The 26,281-nt window shown below is 42.2% G+C and overlaps 1 long non-coding RNA gene and 2 pseudogenes across 3 annotated transcripts; 2 read left to right on the top strand and 1 right to left on the bottom strand.

Moving 5' to 3' along the window:
* Positions 1-3,082: 3,082 nt before the first annotated feature.
* Positions 3,083-3,188, bottom strand: LOC140585613 (U2 spliceosomal RNA; annotated as a pseudogene).
* Positions 3,155-3,292, top strand: LOC140585602 (U2 spliceosomal RNA; annotated as a pseudogene).
* Positions 3,293-20,908: 17,616 nt separating this feature from the next.
* LOC140585597 (uncharacterized) lies at positions 20,909-25,834 on the top strand. 3 transcript variants are annotated; one of them, XR_011987541.1, is made up of 2 exons: positions 20,909-20,953; positions 21,775-25,834. It is a non-coding gene; the product is annotated as an uncharacterized lncRNA (long non-coding RNA). The 3 variants fall into 3 exon arrangements; XR_011987542.1 differs by having other exon boundaries at positions 20,916-20,970; XR_011987543.1 differs by lacking the exon at positions 20,909-20,953 and adding an exon at positions 20,979-21,639.
* The last annotated feature ends 447 nt before the right edge of the window (positions 25,835-26,281 follow it).

Below are 26,281 nucleotides of genomic sequence, written 5' to 3' on the forward strand. Positions count from 1 at the left end.
GGCAAGAACTGGAGGGTCCCACTCCATGTCCTCCGGGCCGCCTGTGCCTTAATCCATACTAAATGTAATTAAACAGAATGAAGCTTAAAAGAATAAAATGGTAAAGAGAGGAAAATTTAATGTGTAAGTTTCAAAAAACGGGCTCTTGCTTTTATTCAGATGTTTGCAGGCGTTGTGACTCTGTGATGAATGGTGACGTATGAGATCCTGAGAATGGGCTACGCCTCCAAGGGTGAGTGGCAGGTGGCATTTCCCAGGAATTACAGGCTGGAGATGTCTGAGGAGCTCTCCTGGAGTGAAGACAGAAAGAGAAGAAGGGAACAAGCAGAGGGTGTGGGGAGAAAAAGACTGCAGATCCAGTTACAGGTGAATTGTACAAATGCCCTTGAAGTCTTGGTCCATGAGGGATCCAATTTTTAATAATAAAAAAAAAAAAGACAATAAATTATTTAAAAATAGAGTTTTCATTTATATCTGTCTAGGAGTTAAAACACATAAAATCAATTAACTTACCTGGTGATTTTGGAACTTCTGACCCCAAATCAAAATAATATAGATTATAACTAAATGCATCGTTTTATTTGGGAAAAAGGGATAAATTAAATAAAAGGTTAAATTTGGAATCTAAAACAAAAACAGCAATTTCACATCAGGAATAAATATCATTTCAAGGGTCTTCAGTACATTTTTCCTGTGTCTGCTCCCTTTACACGTAGAGAGTGATATAAACATGTACCAATATGTTAGACTGACTGAAATGAAACAGAGAAAACGTAAAATAAAGAAGTAAGGAAAATAGAGGTTAAAATGCACGGTAATTTGTTGTCGTATTGGCGCAAATGCACATAAAAAATGTACAACCGATTGCTGCATGTATCGCTTTTAAAGGTTAATGCGTACTTGTGAACCAGTTATGTCCATCACTGCGTACATAGCTAACAGAAAGTCAAAACGCATTGCTGTGCTCTAGAACTTGTGAAGTAACTTGCGTGCCTGCTAGCGGCATTCCAGTTCATTTCAAAAGGCATGCACAAGCAGTGCCATCTTGTGGTTTGTCATATATGGCAGATAGGCATGTTGCTGGCCACCCTAAACGAGGACCCAGCATGATGTTGGCCACTGCTGCTGGGCTGCTGTCACAGTTGGTGATTTTTGCTACCTGACTCGACGGTGATCTCAGCCATGGTCCATCTCCTGACCCCCATTATATTTTGTGAATGTAAACCCGTTTAAGTTCACTGCTGCACAGTGGGAAGCAAGTGATCAACTCTGGCGTGTACTGACAACGTAAAATTCGAATAATACTTATCGATGTCAAATATGTGTATCTACATGCAACTAACCAACTATTCAATCAGACTCAGGATGTGCAACAATACCATGCCCATTTACAAAACAATACTCATATACTTTAGTTTGTGTTCACTAAAGGGGGGGGCGAGGCCATTGAAGCACCATGCTTGCATTAGTTATAGGACAGACATGTGATCGTGTTAAATCCCCAAAACACAAAAATAACACAACACTACAGTCACCACATCCTGTCAGCTGGATGGAAGGATACTTTTTTTTTTTCAAACACTGGGAAAGTTGGCCGGTGAAACAAAACTGGGCACAGACAGAAAAGAACCCCACAACTCTCCTCACTGATCTGTCACTCAAAGGTCAACCCCCCCCCCACACACACACACACACACACACACACAGGACAATAGCTCAGCCAAGGCTGGTGATGTTGGAACGGCCACCGGGGGGCGCCACTATGCGGTGGCCAGGGCGCCTAGGGACATTGTCGTCAGCTTGGGGACCTGAAAGGCAGCAACAGACTAATTTCAGAAAGGGCTTCAACTGGATGTGTGCAGTGATCTTTTTCCATATAGAATTTAAATGTTTTAAGGTCCTTCCAGCAAAAATGAACTACAAATAAACTACAAATTTACCTCAAAATGGCAATTCCATGGCAATTATGGATGTTCAGTTGTTAATAATAAAAATATATGTTTATTTATACTCAAAGCTTCATAAAACCACACAGGCAAGATTATATGCTGATCCTGGCTCTGCAGAGGACGGCAAAATAGCGCATTGATATTTGTACTCATGCACCAAATTTATCGACCCATGAAATGAAAGAAGAGTTAATCATGTGGAAGAGAAGAGAGGAAGAGACAGGTAGATTGTAGAAGACGTCATGCAGAGAACCACTGATACGTATGGGTATGAACTTGAAGAGGAGCCCCAGGTTTGGGATGAGAAACAGACACGAAACACCGGAAGGGAAAAAGAGGACGACCACCAGGTGCAGGATGGCCTGCAGAATGCAGGAAATACCCCAAGAAGCCATGCAAAGGATCCACTCCTTACTCAGAAGTCAACTTGGCCAATACCCAATCAAACCCATATCCAAAATTTTCAGCATCAAAGAACTCTTAATTCTCCTTCACTGTCTTTTAGCCCTCAGTCTCTCCCTGGCTCCTTCCTGCCCTGGTACCTCATCTATCACCAAGGAGTTTACAGCCTACAGGAATGTCCATCATCATGACACATCGAAGCAATAGCGGTTAACCTCACAAACCTATAGCTGATGTGTACTTGTTATGTTTGCTTGTATTTGTGTTACCCTCCAACTGCTGAGAGTCCGGCCCTGGAAATATATAAGATGATGCAGGTGAGGTCAGGGCAAGGTGCTAGGAGACATCAGTGTCGATACAAGTACAGACAATCGTCATTGTGGGGTCCCTTGCTCCCCAACATGCTGGGGAACCAATAAAAAGGAAGAAGGCATGGACTCTGCCCAATTAAAGACCTTATTGCATGTGTGTAGGAAACCAAATTTCTCTGGGCTCCGCGTGTATCACGGTTACATATGAAGCACACATGTGTTTAAACTTAAAAAAAATCAGGATGAAAGGTGCCTTATTCCCTTTTGCACAGTCATGATACGTTTCTGTAATCACCTCATCAGCAAGGGGGTATCTCACGCCCCGAAAATTAATATGAATAATTTCTGTTTTTCACCATTTTACTTCAGGTGCTCCGGTTCGATAAGCAGACCCTGTCTCACTCAGTCACCCACTCAGTCAGTCAGTCTGAGTCAGTCCGTTTAATATGTGGTCCCCTCCATGGGGGACGTATCAGATATTAAACTGATACTACACTTGATCTTAGCCAAAAGGCCGAGAAGCCTTTTATTAGATGGATTTTTGGAACAGGGAGCCGGAAGTGGGGCTTGTCCCGTCCGCTCCACGCATCGACCCGGTATTGCAGTGCTTCCGGGAATGGTGCACCTCTACTGCCCCCTGTTGTTGAAAGGCAGAACTGACTGAGTGGGTGACTAATAGACTGAGTGCCTCTGGATGGCCAGCTAATTAGCTGCATGTGCTGTGAGGGAGGGGCCCTGTCCGTGCACAGCCCCCGTTTCCTGCTGTTTTTCTCTTTTTTTTTTTTTTTAAAGGAAGGTGACACGCTGTCGTTTGTGCGGTGGGCAGCTGTGCTGAGGTAAGGAATGACGTCATCTTTGCCTTTTGAATTTTCCCTCATGTTTGTTTAAATGATTGCTGTTTTTTGAGAGGACAGGAGGACAGGGAGGAGTCTGGGCCCCGAGGCTGGCGGCTGCGACATCCCTGGGCATTCTACTCCGAGTGGGGGGGGCACGGAGGCCCGGCTAACGGCGACCCGCTAAGTGGCGGCCCCATATCGACTCGGGTCTCTCTTCGGTCTTCAGGACCGGTATACGTTTCTTCTCCTTTCCAGATTGGAAAAGACAGGAAGGAGCAAAAGTGGAAGAGTTGACGAAATGGCGTCGGATGGCGTAGCTTCCAGCGGTGGGGCGTAAAGACCTTGCATTCCAGAGCATCCCCGCGCATATGAGAGTCTGCTCCATACATCTCCGTTCAGGTAAGTCAGCTTCCGGTGTGATCACTAGACTCCAATCTTGTGTTTGTCCCTAAAGAGAACAGCCAGGATAGGAAATGCTGGAAACCCATCCCGACCGGAGTCCATCCCTTCCCGGTGACACAGTAAGCCGAAAGTGTTTGTGAGTGTGGTTTATGTCAGATTAGGAGAGCTGAAATGAACCTTTTGTTGGATGATAGTCGGCGACCAAAACAAGAACTAGATCACAGAAAAGTGTTTCAAAAACGACAGCGTCAAAATGAAATGCAACGCTGGATGGAAGTTTTCTAGTCCTGATGAAGGATGTAGAATCAGAATCCAGATATGTTTCCATACAAGGAATTTGCCTTGGTGGTGCTTTTATATGACATTACAAAGAACATACCACATTTAGCAAAGACATATGCAGAAAGGTAATAAACAATAGACTGGCAATTGGGTAATATGATAATTATATGATAATTAAGTTTATTAATGGCAGTAATGATGGTATTATGATATTTATATATGTGTACATAGTAATCATTGTAGTATGAATATAAACTATATAAATGGTATAATAATTTAAAGGGCTCTTAAATGGTGCCGTTATTAAGTAGCAGCCAAGTCAACTATATGTGCAAGAGTGCAATATGTATACAGAGTTTGCAGTATGTGTGCATAATGTGCAAGAGTGCAGAATATAATCATAGAGGAAGTTTATCAGTTGTTCACTGGTTATGCTGGTGGATATTTCACTGCAGCTGACGATTAATTGAACGTCCAGTCAGAGACTGGCTTGGTTAATGAGAGAGACTGCCTGAGGGGAGAAGCTCTTGGCGTGTCTTGTGGTCTTGGTTCTGATTGCCATGAGTCTTCTCCTGGAGGGTAAGGCTTGAAAGATGTGGTGAGCAGGGTGAGATGGGTCCTCAAAGATTTTGTATGCCCGTTTCCTGGTTCTGGTGATGTACAGTGTCTGGAGGGTAGGCAGGTTACTGCCAATTATTCACTCTGCTGAGCGGATGATGTATTGCAGTCTGGCCTTGTCTTGTTCAGTGGCTGATGCAAACCAGGCTGTGATGGAGGAGGTGAGGATGGACTCAATTATTGCAGCGTAAATCTGGGCCATTGTGGTTATAACATGTTATTTTGGATCAGGCACGGACAGTTGTGAGAGTTCAGTCTGCATTAGCTCCGATAGAATAGTATTAAATGCAAAGCTAAAGTCCACAAACAAAATTCTAACATATGTCTCAGGGCACTCCAAGTGTCAGAGCAAGAAATGGAGTCCAGTGTTAACTGCATCGTCCACAGGTCTGTTGGTTCTGTAGGCTGACTGTAGCCTGGGGTCAAGCGATGGGTCTGTGATGATTTTAAGGTATGACAGCACAAGTCTCTCAAAAGCCTTCATTACCACCGATGTGAGAGCCACTGGTCTGTAGTCACTGAGGCAAGAGACTCTGGGTTTCTTTGGAATAGGTGTTATTGTGGATGATTTAAGACACAAAGATCCAGTGACTGGTTGAAAATATCTGTGAAGACAGGTGACTGTTGATCTGCACAGTGCTTCAGAGTGGCTGGGGAGTGTTGGAGTACGCCGTCTCCACCGGGTCAAGAGATTCACAGCTGACACGTGGAGAAGTTGCAGGTCACCAGTTTATTCTCTGACAGATTGCAATCCGGGAGCGACCATCTGACATACATTCGGCATGTACAAGAGGAAGCTCTGCCATATGTATCAGCTGTGTCCCTTTTAAAGCCCTTTGGGCATCTCCCCCCTCTCTCGGTACCTTCCGTCTACGTGACAACCACATGTTTGACATTTGCTCTAGTTAGTCGGTTAGTACTTGTCCTTCTGGAAGGCTAAAAGATAAAGGGGCCGCTGACGTTTTCTGTCGCTCCCTCTATCTGTTCTGATTAGGTCCCCCTGCCCTGCCGGCGCCAGTCAGTTCTCGTTTCAGTTAACTGCATTTTCTAGAATCAACCCCCCCCCCTTTCATCATGCCCTGCTTTAAGCTATATTCTCCTTTTCCTCTATTCATTGTATGTTCTTTATAATTCTATTGAATCCCACACTACCTAGCAATGTTGGTAGTAACGCGTTACTGTAATTCCACTACTTTTGTCTGTAAGGAGTAATGTAACTAATTACCATTTCAAATTAAAAAACGCAAAGTACTGAAATTTCAACGGACTCGTTACCTTTGTCTTGCGTGAAAATATTAATGGATAAAGGCAGCATGTTCTCCTAATTTCCTGTTTATGATGTAACGCCATCCGACCTTACCGTGGCGCAATGAATGGGTGATTTTATAGGTACGCTGATAGGTACAATTAGACAGTTGTATTGTCTGGCACTGTCACAGCAGCAACACTAAAGTAATATAACTATCCAGAGAGCACACATGCATTGGCACTATGTCTCCGCGGTACTTGAAAATCCATCGGCAAACATCTCTGTGTTGCAGAAACATCACCACCGAACATTTGAGCCCATATTCCCCCGATGTTAAAGCGATCAATATACAACATTTAGACCACTATTATTTTCCTTTATTAGGCTATATATACAGGTTAGGTCAGGCTGGTGGAGCATGCGCTGATCGATGCAGCGCGTTTCGCCGCACCCGTGCACCACACGTCGAAAATCCTCACGGACACACGGTCCAGTCCCACCCTCATTATAATTACTTTTATATGCAGTAATTGATAACTAGTCATTTTTGGTAACCTGCACAACGTACGCTGCAGACTAGTAACGTTACCACCGTTGGCTGAACTCGAAATAGTTGTGGTGCTATATATATGACGTTAGATTGTTACAGGGACTGTGATAAATGCAAATCGAGCCCCCCATTATGGTTGCGTTAAAAAAGTTAACATTTTTACTCAGATTTCTTCCATTTGTACGTGGTGTGCTTTTTATACTATGACAAGTTTTCCTAACATCAGATTTAAAAATTGCAAAATATACCAACATATTGAATTGCAATCCCTGTATCTTGAAACGTGACGTGTTGCCAGACTCTCCGATACACAGCTCTATGGTCCATACAGAGGAGATGAAGAACATGCAGTTTGCTAAGTCACAAAGTTATCTTTTGTCATGTGACTATACCGTTACATACCTTAACGCAATTAAGATGTTTTCATGTGTTTCTAATGATACAATTACAACACTAGCCATGTAGAGGCATTAATCGGGGAATTCATTTATAAAGGCTTTGTGTGACCGAAAAAGATGCCAAACATTCATAGGCACATTTGTAAGAGGATTTTGGGATTTATAAAGAAAAACGTATGCTGAAAACAACTCACACGTTTTGTGAACCTGACTGAAGGGGATGCGGTTTCGACAGAATGCTTGAATTGAAGGCTCCAGGAATGTTGTCGGCATTTCATTTCATTTCATGGTCACACGGCCATTGGCTCTGAAATTAAACTGTTCTTTTAAATAGAATTGTTTAAATTTGCAAACTGAATTGTATGCTGTGTTTAAATGTTCAGATATCATTAGATATTTCACTGCATATTTTTCAGCTTAATGGCCTCTGAAATTGGTGCTCTGTCACTAAGACGTACTACACAAACAAAGCATTTTCTGCCCAGTGTAAAGGCTTCTTATTCAGTTTCCCTACAGTAAATGGTAAATGGTAAATGGACTGCATTTACAGTATATAGCGCTTTTTACTACTCTTACGAGTACCAAAGCGCTTTACAATTATGCCTCACATTCACCCATCCACACTCACATTCACACACCGGTGCTAAGATAATAGTTGTGCAACTTATTGAATCTTTCCATTTTTTCAAAAACAACAGAAGGGGACATAAATGGGGGTGTCGGACCCGTAACCAGCTGAGATGAGGGAGCTGCAGCCTGCGCTGGAACCTGATACGGAGGGGTGGGATGAACCATGGCCACAACTGGTGCTGGTTCGTCCTTTGGGGTTAAAAAGACTGGGGACAGCACATTTAATTAAAGTGAATCCTTATGTCACTCTACATAAGAACATAAGTACATAAGAAATATACAAACGAGAGGAGGCCATTCGGCCCATCGAGCTCGCTTGGGGAGAACTTAACTAATAGCTCAGAGTTGTTAAAATCTTATCTAGCTCTGATTGAAAGGAACCCAAGGATTCAGCTTGCACTACGTTATCAGGAAGACTATTCCATACTCTGACTACACGCTGTGTAAAGAAGTGCTTCCTTAAATCCAGTTTGAAATGTTCTCCCGCTAATTTCCACCTATGGCCACGAGTTCTTGTATTTGAACTAATGCTGAAGTAACTATTCGGTTGAACAGCATCCAAACCTGTTAGAATCTTATAGACCTGGATCATGTCCCCCCTCAGTCTCCTTTGCTTGAGGCTGAACAGATTTAGCTCAAATAACCTTTCCTCGTATGACATTCCTCTAAGACCAGGAATCATTCTTGTGGCCCTACGCTGCACCTTTTCTAAGGCCGCTATGTCCTTTTTAAGATATGGTGACCAAACCTGTACACAATATTCTAGGTGAGGTCTCACCAAGGAATTGTATAATCTTAGCATTACCTCCCTTGACTTAAACTCCACACACCTGGAGATATACCCCAACATCCTATTGGCCTTTTTTATTGCTTCCCCGCACTGGCGAGAATGAGACATGGAAGCATCAACATACACACCAAGGTCTTTCTCATAATCAGCTACCTTTATTTCAGTAGGTCCCATAAAATACCTGTACTTTATATTTCTGCTCCCTACATGGAGTACCTTACATTTGTCTATGTTAAATTTCATCTGCCAGGTGTCAGCCCAGTCACTAATTAAATTAAGATCCCGCTGTAGCTGCTGAGCCGCTAGTTCAGTATCTGCTACAACAAAACTACATCACATACATCACAGATATCACACTTGGCAGTCAGTATTGCACATTGAGAAAAATTCTGCCATCTTATTGGATACAGGAAACGCAAGCTTTGGAGACTTATGCGCTGGTCTTGACACAAAACACAAAATACTGTACATGTATGAAGTAATTGCCAGTTTATTGGTAAAATATTTTTGTTAAAGCTTTTTAAATATTACATAATAATATAAGTGATATAAAAACCTGTGAGAATCTAAATACTATCTACAACTTCATAGAGTATGATACTCAATGCAGCCTCTGCAAATGTTTCCAGAATCTAGCCGGGGCAATTTCTTCTGATGTAGCAGCAGATCTCCATCATGATCTCCAAACTGCAGCTGACAGTGTGTGAGGAGCAGGAGAGAGATCTCTACTCAGTACCACTGTAATGAGAGACACTCACCTGTGAGCCCAGCAATGAGAAGAAACAGGAGCATCAGAGGATCCATACGTGTGTGTGTCACTGAGCCCAGATCTGAGGAAAACTGACCCTCACTTCCTTATCCTCTGGACCTTCACTGACTCTGTCGTTTCTATTCTCACACACAGCAGGCAGAGTGAAAGGGGAGTGAACACTTTAAACAGGAAGTGAGAAAACCACAAGGCTGAATATTTAGCACCAAATACTTTAGCAAGTCATTCTATTATTATTACTATATACAGCGTAAAACTTATAATAAAATGCATCATAATTTTTCTTTATGCTGCTAGGACACTAAAAGATTTACTATGCACAAGGCATATATATTTGCTTATGATGACAATAGAATTTGTAGTATTAAACAAGGGAGCCATGGTTTGAATAAAAGAGGCTCTGTGATGCACTTTGTGTGAGAGAATGGAAGGGAATAGCTGTGCAGACATCTGACATGGGATTAATGCCTACAGAAGGTCAGGATGACGATAATTATGGTATGGAGTATCTAAGGGGGTAACCCAGGTGATTACACAATCACGTACAAGAAAAATTGAGTCATTTGAAGGGAACTTTGATTACCTGTTCAGTAATGAACAAACACCAGTTTATTAGTAATAGTAATAGACAAATTTTAACTAATCATTCATCCACAGGGCGAAGCTGCAGCAATTTCACTGGGACTGGGCACTACCTGAACTGGGTTCAGTGATATCAGGTCAGCTGCCTTCCGCCATCTCCTCTTTCAATGTCCAGTGAAAGCGAGCAAAGCAGCTGTGTGCTTTGGGGAGTCAATGGAAGAATTTGTGGAGAGTTTCGAGGCACCATGTCGCAGAGAAGTGATGTGTTGAGTGGCCTTCCATGGCTGAGTTCCAGGGAGCCGGACCTTCTCGGCAACAAGAGGGAGCAGTAAGGGCAGGTTGTCTGCGTCAGTACTAGAAGCCCAGAAAGGTCTTCCTCTTCCTTGGGCTCCTCCAGTCGCTATCGCTCCATGGATCAATTAGTGGACTGTTGACGATCCACTGAAGTGTGCAGGCCAGTGGCTTGGGCCAAGGCAGGAGGCTGGGTGTTGGGGCCAAAACAGATACCAAGGACTGGGGCTCTGACCCCATCACCACTGGATCACCTGCAGGAGCAAAGGACACGAATCCCAGCACAAGGGGTGTCACAGAGTCTGGGGATCATCCTGCTTAGATTGCAGAACTATTCAACTGCTCCAGTTACTAATTTAATCCAATGTATGATATTTGTAAACATTCTTTAATAGACATTACCACCAAAATTCCTGTAGTAATTAACAGCTATTTTAGAGCGGAATTCCAAAAATGTTACGTGTTTCCACAGTTTTGGCCACTAGTGTAGACTGTGGGGCCAGTTGCAATATTGTTTCTGTACACATAGTAATTCCTGACATTCTGACTGAAAAGACAAATCAGTTACTAGCAATGTATAACAAAAGTACACTGTAGCCCTTCGTCTGATGTAAACAAGTACTGAAGAACCTAAAAATATGAAAAGGTATCATGTACTGTAGTCTTCATGGACTATGAATCTGTTGAAGGTGCAGTAAGAGAATATACTGGCACTAGACAGTGCTGTGACAGAAGATTCCACAGAAGGGCCATGGACAGTGGAGCACATTAAAGCTACATATCCTGATGTTTTCAAAGGCGATGGCTGCTTGGATGGAGAATATGAGATAGAAGTAGACAGGAGGGCAACACCAGTCAAGCTATCAGAGAGACAGGTTCTGCTTTCCATCATGTCTGCTTTAAAGGAAGAGCTGCTTCACCTAAAGAGGAGGGGAATAGTAACACCTGTGGACAAAAGCATGGAGTGGAGCAGCCTAGTCCTCACAAAGAAGCCAAACGGTGAGCTCAGCGTGTGTACAGACCCTAAACCACTGAATAAAGCACTGAAGAGGAACCATTTTCCTCTCCCTACCATTGATGACATCTTGCTAGATCTAAAGAAGCTTTTCAGTGTGTGACATCAGAAATGCCTGTTGGCTTGTCAAGCTGGAGGAAAACTTCAGCTACCCGACCACTTTCTCGCCCCCTTGTGGCAGGTACAGGCGGCTGTGCATACCTATGGGCATCAGCACTGCTCCAGAGATTTTCCAAAGATGACTGAGCCCTGGAACGGCTTGGAGGGAGGTCATGTGATTACAGACGGCATTTCGATCACAGGTGAGGGAGACACAATGGAACTGGCAGAGAAAGATCTTGACAGAAGACTGACGTAATTTATGGACAGATGTACTGAGTAAAACATCAGGCTAAATGCAAAGTAAGAGTGAGACAGACGCTGTTCCATTCATAGGATATTTACTGACAGTGGATGGACTTCAAATTGATCCAGAAAAAGGCAAAGCAATCCAGCAGATGCCCAACACATGTTAAGGGGGGCAAAGACTCCTAAAAATGGTAAATTTCTTAGCCAAGTTTTGCAGCCACCGTTCAGACCAGTGTGAGCCTCTGCGACAGCCGACCCATAAAGGCAGTTTGTGGGAGTGGACAGACATTCAGGATGCTGCATTCTCCAAAATCAGAGAGTCCATTGTGAATGCACCGGTACTGAAATATTATGATCCCAAGGAAGACTTGATTCTCCAGTGTGATGCTTCAGACACCAGTTTGGGTGCAGCTGTGATACAATGCAGAAAACCCGTGGCTTTTGGGAGCAGAGCACTCATGCAAACTTAGCAAGGATATGCTCAAATAGAAAAGGAGCTTCTAACAATAGATACTTCATTGATCAATACTGGTGACTAGAGGGGATACCTGACTTCCTAAGAGAGAATCGGATTTATCCAGGACTGGGTCATGGACAACATTAGCATCTGTTCCTGTAATGAACTCATAATCATGGAGTTTAAGGATATGGCTAGAGAGGTCCAGGAAGAATGAGCTTTGTGGGGGCGTGGGAGCATAAGCAGAAGCGAAACAGATCTTACTTCACCCAACTCAGACAGGATAGAATTAGAACATTTCTGTGCACTGCTGCCACATGGTGGACACAGAAAAGACTGCAGTCAATTCTAAAATCAGTCAGTCAGCCCAGACGTCTTTACTCTGAGTATAACCTCTTACCTGACATTAATCCATAGGAGATGCCCGTCCATCAGAGGGCTCATACACAGTTAAGGGCGGAACTACATGCTGTCAAATTATAGTGAATTTGTACATTTTCCTAGGATGTCTGCTGTTAGTCATTATAAACAGGAAGTGAAATAACAACCAACCTAAAGTAAGTGATTCTCACCTGGTGGCCCATCAGAGGATGAAGAGGAGCATCAGAGGAGCCTTTTTATGTGTCTCACTGACCTCAGATCTGTGGAGACTGACACTCACGTCCCAATTTTCCGTAACTTCACTGTTTCTCTGTCTTCTCTATGCTCACATACAGCAGTCACAGTAAAGAGGGAAGGGTCACTTTACACATCACACAGGAAGTGATGCAACAACAATGATGTTTCGTACACAATGGGGTCCCTGGTCCTCCTCAGTTATATCCAGGTTTTCATGGTTCATCATCATGAGTTTGACACTGTAATATTACTTGTCAGGGTCGGTGCCCGTCTGGCCCTGTACTCTGTGCCTTTTCCCTGTCTGATGTTGCCTTAGTCAGGCCGCCGTGTGGCTCAGTGGGCTGAGTGTGCAGCTCAGAGGCAGACATCCCTCCTTCATCAGCTTGAGGTCTGAGTTCAGTCTCACCTTCTGTGTCATATTTTGGTTTTATTTAATCTGTATCCATTCCTCACTGGAATACCAGGGTCTCTCTCTGCAGTGCTTTCCTTACAACTTTGCTATTTGCTTTTAAAGCACTCAGTGGATTAGCCCCACAATACATTTCAGATCTGCTATTTCCATATTCAACCCCCCCGGTCTTTCTCTGTAGCTGCCCCCTGACTTTGGAATAGTCTCCACATTAAGCCCTGCACTACTATTGAAGAGTATAAATCTTAAGTTAAAGATCCACCTTCTCTCTTGCTTTCCAGGTTCTCCTATGGTTTTTGTCATGAAGTTTTTAATGACACATTTCATTTAATTTTAATTAACCTCTTACTCTTTACATCTGTTACTTATTGTACTACATTTCCATAAATTTTTATTTTCTTATTTCTTATATAAGAACATACATAAGAACATAAGAACTATACAAACGAGAGGAGGCCATTCGGCCCATCGAGCTCGCTTGGGGAGAACTTAACTAATAGCTCAGAGTTGTTAAAATCTTATCTAGCTCTGATTTAAAGGAACCCAAGGATTCAGCTTGCACTACGTTATCAGGAAGACTATTCCGTACTCTGACTACATGCTGTGTAAAGAAGTGCTTCCTTAAATCCAGTTTGAAATGTTCTCCCGCTAATTTCCACCTATGGCCACGAGTTCTTGTATTTGAACTAATGCTGAAGTAACTATTCGGTTGAACAGCATCCAAACCTGTTAGAATCTTATAGACCTGGATCATGTCCCCCCTCCGTCTCCTTCAGTGTGCAAGTATGCATGCTTTCATGTAATTTTATTTATACATTTTACCATCAATATAGTACTTGCTAATCAGTTCTCTCTAGACTGGGAAGCACTTTGGATAAACTCCTGTTGTTTTTAAATGTGCTCTATAAATAAATGACTTGACTTCCTGAGGCATCAGATCCCTTGGTTTAGATGGTTGGTTTAGAGCACAGGTGTCAAACTCCAGTCCTGGAGAGCAAGAGCCCTGCACATTTTTGGGTTTCCCCTCATTTAACACACCTGATTCAACTCCATGTGCTAATTACCACACAGCTCTTGAGCTGAATCATTTGTAGTGGAACAGGGAAAGAACTAAGCTATACAACCTCCAGGACTGGAGTCCGACACCCCTGGTTTAGACGGTGTGTTTAGTTTAGACGGTGTGGTCTGCTGGGGCAGCAGCATCTCTGCTGGGGACAGGAAGAGACTAAACAGGCTGATCCGGAGGGCCAGCTCTGTTCTAGGATGCCCTCTGGACCCAGTGGAGGGTGTGAGTGACAGGAGAATGGTGGCTAAGCTGCCATCCCTGTTGGATAACATCTATCACCCCATGCAGGAGACTCTGACAGCACTGAGCAGCTCCTTTAGTGGCCGGCTGCTGCATCCACGATGTGGGAAGGAGAGATTCAGAAGGTCTTTCCTTCCAACTGCTGTCAGACTCTATAACAAAGTCCTTGCAGCTGACCACACACACACACACACATAGACTAACAAAACACACACATCCAATACACCATGGGGTTTTCTTATGTGCAATATTTCTTTGAGTGCAATTCCACAGTGTCGTACATATATTTATGTTTATATTTTTATATCCACTCTGTACATATATAGATTTTATTCTATTGTTTTTCATTTTTGCTGCTTTATTCTTGTACTGTCCACTTTCTCCCGTGACAATGCAAATTTCCCACTTGTGGGACTAATAAAGGATATCTTATCTTATCTTATCTTATCTTATCTTATCTTATCTTATCTTATCTTATCTTATCTTATCTTATCTTATCTTATCTTATCTTATCTTATCTTATCTTATCTTAGCTCCTGTGTGTGACTGCCCTCTAGTGGATAAACAAAATTCAGCTACATAAGTCAATATTACAGTTTTTTCCAATCATTTTCACACTTGTCTCAATACCATGACTTTTTCCAAACACTTCACACTGTAAACTTTCGGTGCAAAATGCACTAAAACCACCAGAACACTTCACACTTCACCCAAAAGTGACACATGCTGCCAAACCTATAGCACATGCACTCTCTCACAAGACGACTTTGTCACACAAAGTACAATGCATGAAAAAACACAAACAACTTGAAGCGCTGCAAAATGTCTAGTGTTATCTTACAGTAAACATCATAATACAAACAAATAATACAGTAAATAAATTCAGCTGCGCGATACACTGGAAAAGAAAAATACATTACAACCACCTACTGAAAGTACATTACATTCAATACAAAAGAAAAAAAAACAAAACAAAAATCGCCAAATAGCAAAGTCTCACTGTATACAGTTGCGTATACTGTTGTCCTGGACTAATTCATTCGGTCCCTTGCATTTGGCCATAAATTTTCATCGACATCACAATATTTTCTCTTGCAATACACCACGGAAAAAAATCTCTTTCAGTGCCTTATCCAGCTCTGGATGTCCTCCACATGGATGTCCACACACCCAGCAGCCATTGCATCTAAAAGCGACATCTGATCATGTGGCCGATGGTCATATACCTTCCATCCCCATGCAGAAAAAAATCCTTCAATCGGGTTGAGAAATGGAGAGTATGGTGGCAAGAATAATGACATCATCCAGGGATGGGCTATAAACCACTCTGTGACTTGGTGGGAGTGATGAAAGGCCACATTGTCCCACACAATCACAAATACTGGTAAATTCTTCCTCTCCCTCCTGTGGGAGGTAAATGCTAAATCCTACAGTAGTGGGTTACAGTAAAGACAAACGTGCATCGATGCGTCAGTTTTTTCCTGGAGACTTTTCTCAAATCACACCGCTACAGTAATATACACATCAATCAAATGCCTTCAGTCAGAATGCTCTAAATAGTGTATAGTATTTGTTGCTTTGTCTGAAAATCCTGACAATTGATGCCTCTGTGGATCTAGGCAGGTGGGGTTGAACTCTTAGTCCCGCTTTCCTCAGGGACAGACCATGATTTCCAACATGGTCAAATACTGTGGCTCTGATTTCATCAGTAGCCATGGTTCTTCCTCTTCCTCTCCGTTGATGTCTTCTTGCTCTTTCTCTGCCTCTTGCTGCATCCATTGTTAACTGGCTAAAGAAAAATGGCAATGGAAAATGCGGATCCAAAGATTTGTACATATGGCAAATTGGCACTAACCACACAAATTCCTAGATAGATGCTTAGCTGAAATTACAGGCAGGTATGTGCTTTCATTCAGCTTTCCAGCTTCAAGCATTGTAAAGTGCTTGGTGGTGATCTAGGGGGATGGTGGTGGTCTAGTAGTTAGGGATCTGGCTGGGCTCCCATTCGGAACACCGGAAGCTTGTGAGTTCACTCCCAGGGGATGCCACCATTGTGCCCCTGAGCAAAGGCCCTTGACCCCAACTTGCTCCAGAAGGACTGTCCCTGTAGATACAGTACTTCACTGTAAGTCGCTTTGGAAAAAAGTACCTGCTAAATGAATAAATGTAAATGTTTTACTGTAATATATGTGTTGCCATACCCACTATTTATGCACAGAATACATTGTGTTGCGATGCAAAAAGGAAAGAGACACTCTATGACCTCATTTGTATAAATGGTAACAAAGCAGCAAACAAAAACAAAATTATAAAATTTCTGCTAAAGGCATAATTATTTGTGTTAGTGCAAGTGCATAGTGTCCTTTGTCTGTCAAAATGGAGCATATTTCAATTTACAGTGCAATAAAATTTAATTTAAATTGACTGAAAATTAACTGTTTTGAACATATTATCTAAACGTCTGAAAAATCGGCTGTAGTTGTACAAAGTTTTGCTGGTGGCAAACACTGACTGAGAGAAGTATTCATAAAATTTGGGGGAAGTGGTGATTGAATGCATATTGTGTCAAGGCAATGCAAAAGCATACATAGTTTAGCTCACATAGTCCAATTTTACGGTGCATGTTTTAAGTGTTTGGAAAAAGTGGACATGGTATTGAGACACGAGTCAAAATGATTGGAAAAAAGTGTAATACATTTAACCCAAGTGTGTTTTATGGCTTCACTGTGAGGCTTGACTGTTTTTTCCTCCTCAATGATTAGTTTAATCTAGCTGGTGAAGCTGAAGGCAGAGAGGGAAATTAGTTTAGTCATGACTTCAGAAGTTACCCTGACAAGCGATTCTGTACAATCAGGGATGGAGCTGCTGGTTGGGCTGGTCATCGCCTGCTTTTTCTGACTGATGTAGGTCTGAATGTAAAGTTTCAAACTGCATGCTTAATATGTATTAATCTGTTTTATAATGTTCACACAAAAAGAGCTTTTAATGTGTGTTGCACCTTACATCTCCTACTGTACAATGTAGTTCATCTAAAGTTCATCTAAATCACCTATTACTCACTGTAATCCTTTCTATACCCACCTCTGTATGACTTCACAGAGCATCACTGCCAACAAAATAAGAGGGTTACAGTTAAAGTAGGTGAAAAAATTTCATGTAAAATTTGCCAATCCAGGTTTTCAGCACCATGGACAGCAGCCTACTGTTGCTTAAAGGGCATTATTATGCTCACTTTCAGTTTATAATTTTATATCTATGATCAACTAGAATAGAGTATGCATGCTTCAGTGTTCGAAAAGCACATATTGTTTTCTCATAATGCACATGTCTATTCACCCTCTGTCTAATCCCACCCCCAATGAGTCCAGTGTGGTTTGATTGGTCGGTTTACCCTTCATTCCCCTGTCATTCAGTCTGCAGACAGATCCTTGCAGGTAGGCAGACAATAAGGATTGTGTTATGAGGTGACCTCATCATGTCACGGAAGTAAGGGCTGGAATTCCAATGAGGTGTTTTAGGCAGATGAGAGATGAGTGGTTTCTGTGCTGAGAGTTACTCCCTTTGCTATGTACTTTGCATCTAAAGACTTTGCAGACCGTTTACATGCAGTTGAAGCCATGTAACACACTAATAGAAAGGGAAAAGCATAATAGGTCCCATTTACTGAGTGTTATAGCAATATGCAATATATTATTTTATATATAAATTCCTTTTGACGTTGACCAGAAGGTATGTGATACCCCCCCCCCCCCCCCCTTATCAGATAAGTAAGAGCTGCTGTCAGCTGAGACAAGCTGGTGTGATTCATTTCAATTCAATATTACTTGTGTCGCGCATTTTCACAACATTACATTGTCTCAAAGCACTTTACCTTATCCCTGCCCAAAACCCACAGAGAGCAAACCAGTGGCAAGGAAAAACTCCCTAGAAGGAAGAAACCTTGGGAGGAACCAGAATGAAAGGGGAAGCCCATCCTGCAAGTGCTGGCAGAGGAAGTGATATGAGCAAAATGGCAAAGTTCCAGTTCACACTGTCCATATTTTAAGATTAAAATGAGTAAAAAGTGGGCGGTCCTGATTTCGTGTCCTACATCACACTCCAAGCACTGGCTGTACAGGTTCCCAGGAGACAATCCAACACTGCAGATAAACCTCCCTGTTTAACTGACTGCCATGGTATGACTACACAGATTGAGCAGGGCCGCATGAGAAAGGTCTCACTGCAGTTAGCGTAACCATTTATTTTACAACTCATCTCGTCTCATTCTGCTTCATAAAGGTCACACCCCACTCCCAACTTCCTCTGACGCAAGGAGATTCATGCACAAATGGCTACAGCATAAACTGAAACAATAATGATATATAAAAAGGCATTTCATAAAAACACAGCATAACAAACTACATGTCACTGCAGGACTTTAGAGAATAGCTACTCCAATAATTGCGTAGTGATATTGAAGAAGAACATGTCATCGACTATGCCCACTAATCATGGCAGCCTTAATGCATATATCAATAAAAGTTTTTAAAATTTTAATACGTATTGTCTCTGTTTACGTGATAACGAAGACCTAAATATATATTTGCTTTAAATATGTGACTCATGTTAGAGAAAATATAAGTAAACCATGAGGACAGAAAAGTAACAGGAATGACCGACATATAGTGCCAAACAGATAAGGTGCAAAGACTGTACTCATAGTACAGACAAAGTAAACGTAGGGCACTATGTAGGGTAGGTTGTAAATTTGTTTGCACTTTGCAGCTTACCTTGCGTTGACTCTTTGTAGTACGGTCCCCACGACGGTGGTGGAAATAAAAGGGGCTGGTTATCAGGGGGCATGGATTTTGTGGCAGTTTCTATATTGGCGTTGCTGGTGGAGGGAGCTGCATTTCTGGGTTTGGATTCTGCAATGGCTTGAATGTCCTGTGTATTAAGGTGAACACGCGGACGGTTACATCGTCCACACAGCATAGAATTAATAAGACTTGTTCACTGTCGTCCTGTTACTGTAATATTCTGGGAAGTTGTGATTGTTCAACTCCACTGCGCACAGTTAGGAGCAACTCCACCTAGCAGACATACGTACGAGGTGATTGAGGTATGGAATGATTCTGTCCCTGTATGGACTAATCATCCCCAAATTCTATTGTGTCCATGATTCACCCATATCATTGTGCCAAGGTTGAGCAGCACAACATGTTTTTCCAAGCCTCAGATCACAAGATCCACAGATAGTGAGGATAGCTGAGAAGATCATTAGAGTCTCTCTCCCCTCCGTCATGGACATTCACATAACACGCTCCATCCACAAAGCCACCAACATTGTGGATGACCCCACCCACCCCTCACATTATCTTTTCACACTCCTAGCGTCTGGAAAAGCATTCAGGCCTTCAACCCAGACTCAGAAACATGGCATCAGACTACTGAACTCTCAGGGACTGATCTGATACCACACACAACACACACACACACACACACACACACACATGTTTGTAATTATATATTTGTGGGGACTCTCCATTCATTTCCATGGAGAAAACTGTAATCCCAACATGACATACCACACACACACACACACAGAGAGAGAGAGAGAGAGAGAGAGAGAGAGAGATTAGGTATCTGAATATTTGTGTGGATTCTCCATTCATTTGTATGGGCATAACCCCAATCCTAACTATGGCAACCTTAATCCTTAATCCCTACAGTAGTAACCAAGAAGTAACAGTAAGTAAGCAAACAAAATACAAAACTTTGACAATTCCTTTGATTGCATTCACAGAATTCTATAAAATTGAGTTTTTTCATTTGGGCACCAAAAACATGTCCTTACAAAGTCAAAATAACATGTTTTTATAACACTGTGGGGACATTTGGTCCTCACAACATAATATATACATTACCATCCACCCAAACACACATACACAGACTGGCTTACCTATATCCTCTATAGATTCCTGAATGAAATATCTGCAAAGCAGTTATTATGGCATGGCCTTAGGTTTGAACATGCAGTTTTTAAGGACACTGCACTAATTCTAAAGGAAACACTGCACTAATTGTAAAATGGTTTTAAATGAACTTTATTTAACATAAAATAAAATAGAAATCAAACCAAAATTTTGTCTCTCAAAAAACTTGTATATGACATATCTTCGAAATTAAAAACACCAGGATACTGAATTTGAATAACAAGAACTATAGTCTTCTTTCTCAAAAGCGTAAACAACTATCTTAAGACCTACTAGTTCCTGAATTATAGATGTTGCCTATGAAATTCGTTGAGAGTTGACGTCGCCCTACCAATGTTGCTAAAATGCTAATTGCGTCAACCAGCTATGGAAATACAGCGGCGGTACACCCCCAATACAGCGGTATTACGCATTACCGTAATGCTGCCTAGCAAAAACATAATGTCATAAGAAAATTACAGACAGACTTTATAGACAGAGCTGCGTGGTTACTTATTGACAAGTAGATACATGATTTGGGGGCTTGAAAGGCGGATAGATATCCAATCACGCCCAGCTACAGTAAGCACAACCTAAAGAGACTACTTCTGATTGGACCAGCTTCAAATTCGTCCCTCCCTGACAATTCATTCTGTTTTCATTCGTTGAACATAATGTCAGTACATATCTTCATACTTTTCGACCAATGAAATATCTCGGTGGTTTCCATAGAAACAAAATCATTGCAGGTTAAACACAAACATTCTGACAGAGAGATGGCGCAGAGGTGAGCAGCATCTCTTTGTATGTTTCTTGCTATTTCTTCAAATTATGTTTTGTTAGCATATTCAATTTTATATTTGATTTTATGTCCTACATGCAAATATTGCGGCACAATATCGTTGAAATATATTTATAATTAGTAATTTAAACTGTAGATGCTGTGGCCATTATTATTACAGTTTTTTCCAGTCGCTAACAAGCGTTTGTCCAAACAGTTGTCACATTTTCAAAACTCTAAACACAATTAGCACAGCATCGGTCTTTTGTGGCCATACCATTCACACATTTCATGTCGTTTTCACCCAATATGCAGTCAGTGAACACATATCTACAATGCTTACATTTTCTTAACAGACAAGCTATACCTCCCAACAAAATTATGGATCGTTTTTGTCTTATTTACAAATGTTAATACACAACATACAACAATAAAAACAACAATATTCCAAACCTTACCTACAGTATAAAACCTCTACTTCTGCAATAATATCAGCTCAAAAACAACACATCAGCTCAAAAATAAGCTGACAATTAACAAACAATTCAATAATTGACATTCGCAATATCAATAGCATCAGCCTCACAACTATTACTCGGACATTGTCCAAACACAGAGTACGGATGCTCTACACTGTTCCCTTTGAAAGGAACAATGACAGAGTCAAGGAGCTCCGGCGACAATATGTCCAGGTAGTATAGTGTATATTCAATGTCTAGTTCTACAGTAAGCTTACTGTAAGCTATAAGTATACATATAGGTAACCTATACGTAATAGGTTACAGTACAGTATATGGTGACATGAATTTGCATAAACTTTGTTTCAGAGAGTTATGGAGGTGGAGGCCAATCAGGCCCCTCACAAATTCATCTACATAGATGAGGCAGGATTCAATCTGGCCAAAAGGCGTCGGCGAGGACGAAATATTTTAGGAAATAGGGCCACAGTTGAAGTGCCAGGACAGAGAGGGGCAAACATCACAATATGTGCAGCAATTGCAAATACTAGATTGGTCCTTCATAGATCTCAGGTTGGACCCTACAATACCGAGCGCCTCCTTGCCTTTTTGAATGATCTTCACCAGCACCTGGTTCCAGACCAGGATCAAGAGGGAGAGCACATGAGGACCTTTGTCATCACCTGGGACAATGTGGCTTTCCATCACTCTCAAGCAATCACAACATGGTTTGAAGTCCACCCAAGACTGGTCGGTCTCTTCCTTCCACCCTATTCACCTTTCCTCCATCCCATAGAGGAGTTATTTTCTGCATGGAGGTGAAAGGTTTATGACCATCAGTCACATGACCAGATGTCACTCCTTGATGCCATGGATGCTGGCTGCAGGGACATCGCAGTTGAAGACTGCCAAGGGTGGATCCGTCATACCAAGCGGTTTTATCCCAGGTGTATCGCCTTGGATGACATCAGATGCGATGTTGACGAAAACATGTGGCCTAACCCTGAAGATTGCTGAGATTAGATAATTTTGTGGGGGTTTTTTTCCAGTCTTTTTTTTTTTCCAGTCTTTCCCCCTTTCATCTGAGCTTTTTTGTTGCTGTTTTTTGTGTGTTCGCTCAGTGTATTTTGTGTGTTTGCTCTTGTATGTTTCATGAATATTTTGTTCACTGTAAGCAATACAGTAAAACTTGTATACAGTAAAGGAAAAAAAAAACTGATTTGCTTTTTCCTGGAATGATTTAGAATGTGAACATTAGATGTGGACATACAGTTCCCAACCAAAAAATATAGTGTAAAAACGGTGGATTGCATGTCTTGCATACAGTTACCAGTAAAAATGAAACAGAGTCTATGTAGTTTTTGTAATGCCAAAGATTGCCAGTATTTTGAAACCTGGTGCACTTTGATTGACTGCATGTACCTTGTGAACTGAAAACATGCGTTATTGTTTGACAGAATAATTTCATTTTGAGTCAGATTTCCAGTGTTTTGGTAAAGTTAGTGTGTGCAGAGAAAGGTGTATTGTATTTTGAAATGAAGTGCTAGTATATGTTTAACAAAATGTGTTTTTGAGAGGAAAATTAGCCATTTGGCCAATTGTGTTTTGTAGGTGTGTGTCTGTGTTAAGTGTTTGGAAAAAGTATCTGAAGTATAGGTAAGCACTTGTTAGCAATTGAAAAAAACTGTAATATGATTGTTTATATTTAAATGGTAAGAGAAAATATTTGTGTTAAACTTAAGAACAATAAGACTTATGGTTGATATGATTGGTTATACTCATCCAGCCTGTGATAATGCATTTCATCTTCAGATGTTATTCTGCAAAGATCGCCTATACGTTTACTTTTTAAATGTCCCATGTTCTTGAAGTAAGATTAACCTTTTGCTAGGTTCGGTACCATGGCGATGTTATAGCGTATCGAAGCAGCGTCATAATTTCACAAGCTTTACTGTATTGCAGGGGCGCCGTAAGGGGGAGGAAAGCTAGGACGATTCCAAGGGCCCCTGAGTGACAGGGCCCCTAAAAATTAGGAAAATTACTGGATTGGTTTGGACTGGAGGGCCTAATATGATATGCTTTCATGGGGCCCAAAATCTCTAGCAACGCCCCTGCTGTATTGTGAAGCAGTTTTAGCAATTCAGCCGTTACTGCCGGAGTAGCCTCGACGCCACGAGCAGCTAATGAAGGCTCCATCTCTTTCCATAGGCATTCTTGATGAATAGCATTTAGGAATGAAGTTGAAATAATACAGTGCAGATTTGGCTTTGCGAGTATCACATATGGCTAGTTAATTATATGTCTTGTTTATTCACCAGAATGAGAATTGCGAGAGCTGTTTCCTGGACCAACGACCAGCACTGGGGAGCCTGGGACCTGTGGGACGAGGTGATTGACTGGCGAGATAAGGAAGGTTTGGAGGAGTACTCACCAGCAACACCCCCACTGTCCAGGCTGGGGAGGTTATGGGAGCACTGGGAGGTGTGACTGACTGGTGTAAGGGAGGGGAGGGTGTGAGCATGAAAGGCTCTGAGACTCTTCATAACAATTATGGCCTGACATCTGAAGAGTGGGAAATTTATAAGACGTACTACCTTCAGAAAAAGAAGAAGGTCAGGAAGAATAGGAGCACTCAGGGGATAGGTGAGGTAAAGGGTGCAATTAGTGGGGAAAAGGTGGAGGTGGCAGAGAGGGAGAAACATGTGGGGGTGACCTCCAGTGTACAGGTGGAGGCCGCAGACCTGAATGTAGGCATTAATAAAATGCAAAATGGAAGCAAGGAGAAGCAAGGTGAGGTGGGGGTGAATGTAAAGGTGGTTAAGGGGGGGGAAATTTACCTGAAGGCAGAGGATATGAAAGGAAATGTGAAGGTGGAGGCTGTGCAAGTCCAAGTGTGTGAGTTTGGGCTTGCAGAAGTAAAATCTGGGGATGTAAATGTTGAGATTGTGGGGGTAGAAGTAGGGGAGGTAATTATTGAGGGTGCGGACATGGTGAGTGATGTAACCATGTTGGAAATAATAGTAAGTGATGTACTAGTTGAGATTATAAATAGAGAAGGAGGTCAGGAGGAAACTGGCGGTGTAGAGATAGATGTGGGTCAGGTAGAGATAGAAGAAGTAGAAGTGGTGGGAAATTAATATTAAAGTTGAGCTTGTACAGCTCTTTATATAGAGAAGAGCTAAAATATGAAGAAGATGAAGTTGTGGTTCTGCTGCTGCTGTTTGGGGAACATAAAATAATTGAAAGAGTATCAAAGATAATGAATTAAGTGTGATAAATTTTGAGATGTATATGTGGAATGTTTCATAATAATGTTTAACGTTTATTAAGAGAATAATGTATATTTCTAAGTAGATTTGTAAACTGCTCTTTAAAGTATTATTTTTCATAATTCCAGAATTACTAAAATCCCCAGGTAAGTTAATTTGATTTCATTGTTTAAACTGCACACACATAAAGATGATTAGCCCTGTTATGTATTTGTGTTTTATTTATTGTTTATTTATTAAGCACCGTATCCCTCATTAAGGGCATGTTGTACAGGTCACCTGTGTTCCCATAAACTTTAACTTGTCTTGCAGTCTTGTTCCCCCCACACCCTCTGCTTGTTCCCTTCCTCTGTTTCTGTCTTCACTCCAGGTCCAAGACGTCTCCAGCCCACTGTCCTTGGGAAAAGCCACCATCCGTGGCCACTGCTCCGGCTTCTCTGGGCCCTCCTGCCCTGCAGTCCCCTTCAGCTGTCCACCCTGTGTTGGTCTGTGTGTCAGTTGTGCCCTGCGTTCCCTGTCTTTTCTGGTTTCTTGCCCGTGTTTGGTTCCTGTTAGTGTTTGGTTCCATATAGTTCCTTGCTCCGCTTCTGTCCTCTGTATGGTTAATGGCCTGTCTTGTCTTCCCCAGCTCCTGTAACCCACACGAAATGTTTCTTGTCCCGTGTTATCACTCGTCTGTGGACCTGTCCTGGTGTGTGATGTACGTTCTATCATCCTGGTTGTCCCTAGTCTGGCCCCAGTTCTCCTAGTGGTGTCCCGTCTTGCCCCCAGAGTGCCCTGTCCTGGTGTTGCCCCTGCCTACCCTTGTCTGTCTCGTCCCCTAGTGGTGTTCGGTGTCTGCGCCCTTGTCCCGCAGCAGTGCCCATCTGGTGTCTTGTCCTGCCCTCTTCCACTCTGTCTCCCATCTTAGTGTACGTATAGCCTGCTGTCTTCCCCGCTGTCCCATCTGCTCCCTCACATGCCCTGTAAAAAGTGTCCTTCAGTCCTGCGATCCTCAGTGCAGTCATTGATGTTGCTGCCTGCATGTGCTCCCCAGTGTGTCCTGTGTCTAGTGTTCTTGCCTGATCCTCCCTACCCTGTTTGGACCCCTTGTGGTCTGTTTCCTTTGCCCTTCCTGTAGTGTAGTTTTCTTTAATAAAGCCCCTTTTGGTTTTCCTCCATGCCTGTCTTCGCCTCTGTCCTTGCCCTCGACGTGACACCATTACAGTGTGACCAGGTAAATGCTGCTGAAGGCTTACCTCAGTTTATCATTATTCCCTTCGTCTTGAAAGAGAACAGCAGCAAAAAGTGGGAAAATGATTAAAAAGTAAAGAACACTTCTTTTTAAGGTCAAGTCATTTTTGGAACTGAAATTAGAATAATGAAATATATTCAACAGAATGGTTGTCCATCCATCCATCTTCTGAAACCACTTAATCCCAACCAGGGTCATAGGGAGCCTATCCCAGGAACAATGAGCACAGACAGGGACCAACCCTGGGCAGTCGCCCACACACTACAGGGCCAATTTAGACTAATCAATTAACCTATCCTGCACATTTTTTGACCGTGAGAGGAAATTGGAGCCCCCAGTGAAAACCCACACAAACAGCGTGCAAACTCTACAC

The sequence above is a fragment of the Paramormyrops kingsleyae genome, unplaced genomic scaffold, assembly GCF_048594095.1.
Source record: "Paramormyrops kingsleyae isolate MSU_618 unplaced genomic scaffold, PKINGS_0.4 ups33, whole genome shotgun sequence".
Lineage (NCBI taxonomy): Eukaryota > Metazoa > Chordata > Actinopteri > Osteoglossiformes > Mormyridae > Paramormyrops > Paramormyrops kingsleyae.